The sequence below is a fragment of the Leptonychotes weddellii genome, chromosome 15, assembly GCF_054177405.1.
Source record: "Leptonychotes weddellii isolate Sample4059 chromosome 15, ASM5417740v2, whole genome shotgun sequence".
In the NCBI taxonomy this organism is placed as follows: Eukaryota; Metazoa; Chordata; class Mammalia; order Carnivora; family Phocidae; genus Leptonychotes; species Leptonychotes weddellii.
Genome location: NC_138383.1, coordinates 45,358,342 through 45,364,576, shown reverse-complemented (window position 1 = coordinate 45,364,576; position 6,235 = coordinate 45,358,342). Strand labels below are relative to the sequence as shown.

General features: G+C 37.6%; 1 long non-coding RNA gene across 2 annotated transcripts in view; it reads left to right on the top strand.

Annotated features, from left to right (window-relative positions):
* Positions 1-5,676, top strand: part of LOC115942621 (uncharacterized) — a 45,756-nt gene extending 40,080 nt beyond the window's left edge. For both annotated transcript variants that reach the window (XR_004077256.2, XR_014140308.1), the window contains exon 3: positions 4,944-5,676. This is a non-coding gene — a long non-coding RNA (uncharacterized LOC115942621). The remainder of the gene's footprint in view (positions 1-4,943) is intronic.
* Positions 5,677-6,235: the final 559 nt, after the last annotated feature.

The following is a 6,235-nucleotide window of genomic DNA, read 5'->3' as shown; positions in this document are numbered from 1 at the left end:
CACTGCTTCTGTCCTTGCTCTTGGATGTCCACCTCGGGTTGTTTTTCTTTTTTCTTCTTTTTAATTTTGAATTTTTTATTATTATGTTAATCACCATACATCACATCATTAGTTTTTGATGTGGTGATCCATGATTCATTGTTTGCGTATAACACCCAGTGCTCCATGCAGAACGTGCCCTCCTTAATACCCATCACCAGGCTAACCTATCCTCCCACCCCTCTCCCCTCTAGAACCCTCAGTTTGTTTCTCAGAGTCCATCGTCTCTCATGGTTCGTCTCTAGGGTTGTTTTTCTTAAAGGGAGTGTCAGATGATGGACCTCTTCTGCATTTCAAAGATTCCCCATCTTCTTTAGAGAACAAGCCAGTGTCCTTAGGGTGACCTACAGGACCGTCGCTCCCCCAGTCCTCACTCTTGCTCTGGGCTCCGGCCATACTGGTGTTCCTGGAATCCCTCAGGCAAGCTGGGCATATTCTCTCTAACAGACTTTTCTGCTTGTTGTTTCTTCTGGACAGCCCTTCCCGGGTGTATAGTTGGCTCTCCTGGTTCCTTCAAGTCTTGACTAAAAGGCCATTTTCTCCGTAAGGTCTACCTTGACCTGTGTTTCTAGTATTTCAGACCATTCCCATAGCAGAGTTTCATATCCAGCTTTTCTGCTTTATTGTTTTTCTTCATCATTATTTATGTTTTTTACTTTTTCCCCCTACTATTTCAGACCATTTCCATAGCAGTTTCGTATCCAGCTTTTCTGCTTTATTTTTTTCATCATTATTTATGTTTTTTACCTTTTTTTTTTTCCTGTCTCCCCTACTGGAATGAAAACTCTAGGAGGGCAAAATCCTTTTGAGGAAAGCTTTTTGTTTATGAAAACCTTCCGTATCTTCTCATAGTACATGCTCAATGAATGAATAACTGAATGAATAAGTGACTGAATGAATATAATTAAGTAGTTCTGGAAGACTCCCTCAGAAACTGATAATATAGTTGACTTTGGGGAAGGAAACTGGGTGGCCAAGGTTAGGTGGGAGACTTTTCATGGTCAGTTCTTTTGTAATATATTTAAAAATTTGATTAATTACCTGTTAAAATATACATAAATTAATCCAACATTTAAAAACTAGTCCTTTAATTGGCAGTCTGCCATTACTCAAGCCTTGCTGGTTTATAAAATCTTTGTGTCGCCAATCCAATTATGAATAATGTTCTTTGATTCTAGTTTTAATTTACCTTTCTGTTACGAGTGAGGTTAAGGATATATGAATATATTTCATGTCCCGTGCACTGTGCACACATACTTTACTCATTTTTCTATTAGGTGGTTGTCTTTCCATATTGATTTGGGAGAAATTTATTAACATTAGCGATAGGAGTTGTAAATGTGTTTTTCCATTTGTTGTCTTTTGACTTTCCTGTTTTTTTAATGCGATAATTCATGATTGCAGGTAGTTCAATTTATCACTTTTTTTCTGTAAAAGTTAATTTTTTTCCTTGAACAGTTTAAATAAAATTGCAGTTATCTGTTCTTTAAAGATTTGGAATCTTTATGCCATGAAACTAATTGTGTTTGGATGTTTTGTGGAGTAGAGCTCTTGACAACTCTCTCTGTTTCTTCTACTGTAATTGATGTGTTATTGATGTGTTTGGACTTCTCATATCTTCTGGTGTCAATTTTAATAAATCATACTTTCTTAGGAAAGCATGTATTTTATTCAAGCTTTCAAGTTTATTTTCACAAAGTAGAGGAAAGTAGTAACTTGTCTTTTAAAAAATTTCTCTCTGTATTTGTGGTTATTTCCTCTTCTTGTGTTGTTATTCAAGCTTGCTTTTTAATTTTAAGTTGGATGCAAGTTAATTTATTTTCTATTTTCTATTTCAAAGAACCAGATCTTGGAATTATTTATTAATTATTCCATTTTCTGTATTCTAATTCATTAGTTTTTTTAATCTTAATTTATTCCTTTTTGTTTTATTCAGTTTTTGGTGGTGGTTTTTCTGATTTCTTGAGTTGAATGCCTAATTCACACATTGTTATTCTTTCATTTAAAACACATATTGAAGACTATCAGCTTTCCTCTGAGCACTGCTTTCACTGTATTTCATGGGGTCTAATATGTAACATTTTCATTGTTCATTTTTGAAGTTCTACAGATGAAGTTAGCTTTCCTCATTGATTTAACAGTTGATGAGAAAGTGTTTTAAAAATTTTAAGAGATAGGGCTTTTGTTTTCTGGTTTGATATTAATTTGCACTTTTCGTCTTTTTGAAATGTATTGGTATTTTCTTATGGCTTAATACATGGCCAAATTTTGAAAATACTATTTTCTTCCTCTTCTCTCTTCTTACTTATGACTACTCAGTTTTTTCTCTTATGGACTGAAATACGTGAATTAAAACATCCTTCTCCTAGGAGCCCCTGCGTGGCTCAGTCATTAAGCGTCTGCCTTCGGTTCAGGTCATGATCCTAGGGTCCTGGGATCAAGCCCTGCATCAGGTTCCCTGCTCTGCGGGAAGCCTGCTTCTCCCTCTCCCACTCCCCCTGCTTGTGTTCCCTCTCTCGCTGTGTCTCTGTCAAATAAATAAATCAAATCTTTAAAAAAAAAATCCTTCTCCTAATGTATTTCTATTTATTTCCCATAATGTCTCCCATGGTTTTTGCTTTGTGAACATAAATGCTGTGTTGGTAAGAGTTGCCAATCCATTACAGCCAGTCTTTCTGAATCATGTTTCCGCTGTGTCTCCTATCTGGAACATTTGTTTTGTGACCCAATCCAAATGTCTTTTTTCTTTTTTTAGAAAAAGATTTTATTTATTTATTGTAGAGTGAAAGTGAGTGGGAGGGAGAGGGAGAGAGAATCTGAAGCAGACTTTGTGTTGAGCACAGAGCCTGACATGGGGCTCGATCCCACGACTTTGAGATCACGACCTGAGCCGAAACCAAGAGTCAGACGCTTAACCGACTGAGCCACCCAGGCACCCCCCAAATGTCTTTTTTCTATTGATGAATGCATTTAGTACAGTTTATTTAATGATACGATACAGGTTTGGTCTTAATTATGTTATATACTTCATGATACATTTTCTGGTTTTGTAGCTTTAAAAATCTACCATAATGTGGTCTGTTTCTTTTGTTCTGTGGGTGATTTTACCAGGCGTTAGAAAGATGTGAATATTTGTTCTAGTTACTTTTAAAAAGTACAATTTTTGTAATCCCTATATGCCTATATTTTTAAAGACAAGTTCTCTTAATTTCCTGCTTTGGGAATGAGGAACTTTCTCCCCACTCGTACATCACTTGATTTTGATTAATTATAACAAATGGTGTTTGCCCTGGAAGCTATCTGTGTTTAGGAGTATAGAAATGGAAGTGATAGAAGGCATAATACATCAACTCATTTAATCTTCATAAACAATGTTAACCCCATTTTATAAATGAGCATACAGAATTAATAAATATTAGAATGATACATATATTTAACAAAGAACTCATCAGAATCCTACATCCTACAAATCAAAAACAAAACCAAACTATCAATTAAAAAGGGGCAAAAGATTCAGTCCAGTGCTATACAAAAGAAGGGATGTGAATTGTTAAAAATCATATGAAACATTGTTGCTCAAAAAATCATTATTCATCAAGGAAATGCACACTAAAACCCAAATGAGATATCCCTACACGCCACCCCCACATGAATAGTTAAAATTTAAAAATCTGACAAGACCAAATGTTGTCAAGGACGTTGATCAACAAGCTCTCGTACATTGCTGTTGGGAGGGTAAAGTGGTTCAGCCACTTTAGAAAACTGCTTAGCCATTTTTGTTTAAAGTTAAACATTTCCCTACCCTACCTGATCCAGCAATTCCAGTTCTAGAGAAATCAGCACATACATTCCCACAGATGTTTGCCCCCAAACAGTTCAAAGCAGCTCTACTGTAGTAGCCCAGACTGTCAGCAGTCCAAATGTCCATCACCAGGAGAATGGATAACTGTAATATAAACTGTGATGTATTTGTACGAAGAACACTACTCACCAGTAAAAAAGAACCAACTGTGGATACACTCAATATCATGGATGCATCTCAGTCATTACACTGTTGGCAAGAAGCCTAAGCACAAGAGAGTGTGTGTTGTGTGATGCCAGAAGGGGACATGACCAGTCCGTGGTGATCAGCATCAGCATAATAGTTACTCGGGAGAGATGACAAAAAGGACTCAAGGAGCTTTCTGGGGAGATGGAAATATTTTCTACCTTGCTCTTTACAGTGGTATTATGTGCATTATACCATTTGCAAATCATCTCAATTGAAAAAAAAAAAAAAAAAAAAGACCAAAGGAGAAAAGAAATTTCAAGTGTGAGTCCCAAACCTACAGAACCACTGGTAGACCTTGGGTTCATATTTGGTTCTGTTGGGCTCCAGCCCTATCCCCTCCCTTTACAAAAGCATTTAGCTTCCCAGTGATCATCTCAGGTGGTAGGGCTCATCACCTGGCCCTGTCACTGCACCATGAATCCATCTACTCTCACCACACATCACTGCTTCCTGGTCCTCAAGAGGCTGAAGCTCGTGGTGGATGTCGTCCAGCCGTATCACTGCCTGAGCCGCTGACCTCCTTCATAGGCAGGGGGATAGAGTGGCGCATCGAAAAGTCACTGCAATGCTCTTTGCCTAGAATTAAGTGCTAAGGAATAATAATGGGGCTTTTATGCTACGTGCATGTTTTCCTTTCCATTAAATCTCAGATAGGCTGTTTGCTTTAGGATCCTTAGTTCAGGCTGCTTTGAAATCCATAGGGGGAAAGAAACCCTCCATTAAGTTCAGCAGCACAGCCCAGCAATGCAGCAGTGTTCCTATTTGGTTTTCCTTCTGTAAATATTTGTGCTCTCTCAGGCTAAGGAGTGGCCTGTGCTAGAGACTAAAATATCCCCATTTATAAATCCTCCAGGTGCAGCAGGGAAAGCCTGACCCTTCACCCTGCCCCTGCAGTGACCTCAACCTCGCTCACGTGGACCACCCTCCAGGCTGCCCCTGATGCAGACCCATGATCACCTCTCCAGGTTGACTGCTGAATAGCAGAAGATGAACCTGAAATTGAAGGGTTGTTGCAACGCAGTTTTTTAATCAAAAGGTGAAGGTTCTATTTAGTTTTTGTTGTTGCCTTTAAGCTTGTCAATGAAAAGACGAAAACCAGTATTGACGACAGTGAAGTCCAGTTTGTCCAGAAATGGAAGCTGATTTGTTAAAGAAATGAAACATAAGACGAATGAGAGCGTGAGATATGTAAGAAGGTCAATAATAGAAAATTGTAAAAATCTGAAAGAAATATCCTCTCTTATTCTATTTGGACCATTCATTTGGGCTTCCGAATTTCAGCTTTTCGCCAGAGAATCATCACGTGACCCTTAATCAAAAATAAGAGGGCAGAATGAGGCTGTTGGACCTGGTTGCTTAATTATGTCCAACTGCTAATTCCAGTTTATAGCTAAAGGAATTTTGTTCATTCAATAAACTTTTATTAAACTGCACAATATTTAGTTTATTCATTTATTTTTGAGGCTTTGAATTTTCCATATTTATACATTCACTTCCTCTTTCATTTCCCTAAATTCTTACCATGCTTATTCCTATCAAAGCTGTGATAATCCATGCATTTCTAAGTTCTCTCTTATATACATTGCCCTGTTTTAACGTATGAGACCGCGAGGAGGAGCAAATGAAGTCTTGATAAAAGCTTATGAAAATACTCTTCACTTCTTAATGTATTTCAAAATGTAACCTGAGTTTAGGCTTTTGTTGGAAAAGAAAAATGTCAAAGAAGTTAATTAATCTTTGTAGCTTTAATAATAAGCTTATAGAAATTGAAACAGCAGAAAAGAGGGAATGGAGGCTAATGTGGGGTCAGAACTTTTTCTAGTAAGAAAAGCACCATTGCTGAATTTAAAAATGCCGTGAAATTTATAAACATCAGATGAAGGTCATAAGTAACAAATAGAATGCCAAAATTTGTCAACATTAGATGAAGGTCATAAGCAACAAATAGAACGCCAGAACATCTTGTCACCTTCTGGACTTTGTAGAAATTCTCAAAAAATCCCAAAGAGAAATACAGGACAGTTTCTTACCACTTTGCAATACAATCAGAAATTAGTGGGGCACCTGGGTGGCTCAGCCATTTAGCGTCTGCCTTCAGCTCAGGTCGTGATCCCAGGGTCCTGGGATCGAGCCCCGCATCGGGCT